This window comes from Penaeus monodon, chromosome 33 (assembly GCF_015228065.2).
Source record: "Penaeus monodon isolate SGIC_2016 chromosome 33, NSTDA_Pmon_1, whole genome shotgun sequence".
Lineage (NCBI taxonomy): Eukaryota > Metazoa > Arthropoda > Malacostraca > Decapoda > Penaeidae > Penaeus > Penaeus monodon.
Genome location: NC_051418.1, coordinates 2,588,492 through 2,590,446, shown reverse-complemented (window position 1 = coordinate 2,590,446; position 1,955 = coordinate 2,588,492). Strand labels below are relative to the sequence as shown.

General features: G+C 61.6%; 1 pseudogene; it reads left to right on the top strand.

The window, feature by feature from the left end:
* LOC119594455 overlaps positions 1-1,900 on the top strand; it is a 5,581-nt pseudogene extending 3,681 nt beyond the window's left edge.
* Positions 1,901-1,955: the final 55 nt, after the last annotated feature.

Below are 1,955 nucleotides of genomic sequence, written 5' to 3'. Positions count from 1 at the left end.
AGGAGGGGGCCCAAGGGTGCCCTTGGCGGTCGGCGCCGCGGCGTTTCTGTCCGCTCCGAGGGAGAAGGACTGGGCGAGGGGCGGCCTTTCACGAGGTCGCTCCGAGCTCGGACCCGACCCCGCAGGGCGGCGTGCCGTGCCTGCGGCTGCTCGCCGGCCGCTGGTGCCCTCCCCCCGCTCGAGCCGCGCAGCCCGAGCGCCCGCCGGCATCACGCGCCCCGCCGTCGCGGGTCGGGACCAACGCGGAAGGCGCCTCTCGGGCAAAGGCCGGGGTTTCCCTCCCGTTTCCCCGGCCGAGGCTGGCAACAGACGGCCGTCTCAGAACTGGCACGGACCAGGGGAATCCGACTGTTTAATTAAAACAAAGCAATGCGATGGTCGGTGATCGATGCTGACGCATTGTGATTTCTGCCCGTGCTCTGAATGTCAAAGTGAAGAGATTCACCAAGCGCGGGTAAACGGCGGGAGTAACTATGACTCTCTTAAGGTAGCCAATGCCTCGTCATCTAATTAGTGACGCGCATGAATGGATTAACGAGATTCCCACTGTCCCTCCTACTATCTAGCGAACCCACGGCAGGGGAACGGGCCTGCAGTTAACGGCGGGGAAAGAAGACCTGTTGAGCTTGACTCTAGTTTGGCTTTGTAGAGAGGCACCTGAGGTGTAGCATAAGTGGGAGGGCGCTCGCGCCCGACGATGAAATACCACTACTCTGGTCGTCTCTCTACTTACTCGGTGATGCGGGAGCGGGAGGCGTGACGGGGTTCGGCATGCGAGCGGGCCGGCGGCCCCCGGGGCTCAGCGCGCCCTCCTCCTGCCGTCTTCCCTATGCCTCTACCGATTTTAGACTGCAAGTGACATGAACAAGAGCGGCCGCCTCCCCGGGGGCGAAAGGGCTTCTCCGCGCGGGGGCGGTCGTCGCCGCCGCTCGCGGCGCGCGTCGCGACCCGTTCCGAGGACAGAGCCAGATGGGGAGTTTGACTGGGGCGGTACATCTGTCAAACGATAACGCAGATGTCCCAAGGTCAGCTCAGCGTGGACAGAAACCACGTGTAGAGCCCAAGGGCAAATGCTGGCTTGATCCGGACTCTCAGTACGAGCACGGACTGCGAAAGCACGCCTAGCGATCCTTTTGACTTTACGAGTTTTAAGCGAGAGGTGTCAGAAAAGTTACCACAGGGATACTGGCTTGTGGCGGCCAAGCGTTCATAGCGACGTCGCTTTTTGATCCTTCGATGTCGGCTCTCCTATCATTGTGAAGCAGTTTTCACCAAGCGTAGGATTGTTCACCCTCTAATAGGGAACGTGAGCTGGGTTTAGACCGTCGCGAGACAGGTTAGTTTTACCCTACCGTTAACAACGTCGCCACGTCGCGACAGGAGCCCCGCCCAGTACGAGAGGAACGGTGGGTCCGGACCAATGGTGCACCTCCTGCCCGACAGGCCACCAGGGAGAGGGCAGCCACGTCGGCAGGTTTTACCCCTGAAAGCCTCTCAAGGGGAAACCGCGCTGAGCGTTAGCGACGTGATCGCGTGCGGCGCAACGGATCGGCGAGTTTACTAAACTGGAGTTTAGACGCGAGCCCGGCGAGAGCCAAGGGAGGCAGACTGTGCCCATGCAAGGGGAAGTCACGCGGCTGTTTCTGACGGTCGAAGGGGGAGGTCCAGTCGACGGCCCGACAAACCGCTCCCTCCCGGGGGCGGTGGGCCGCCGCCCCGGAGCTTGAAGGGGGCTCCCTTTGGACACCAGCTTCCTCGATACAGAGCAAACCACGTCCGGTGTGCCGTACCGAACCGTCTGCATACGACTGACATATCGGCTGGGGTGTTGTACGGTTAGAGCAGGCTCCTCTTTTCCTGCGATTAAGTGAGACTCGTCCCCTACGGTCGGATGGTTTTGTTGCCCTCTCCAACTTCCTCATACCGGAGGTCCTTGGTTGGGCGGGCGGGCGTCG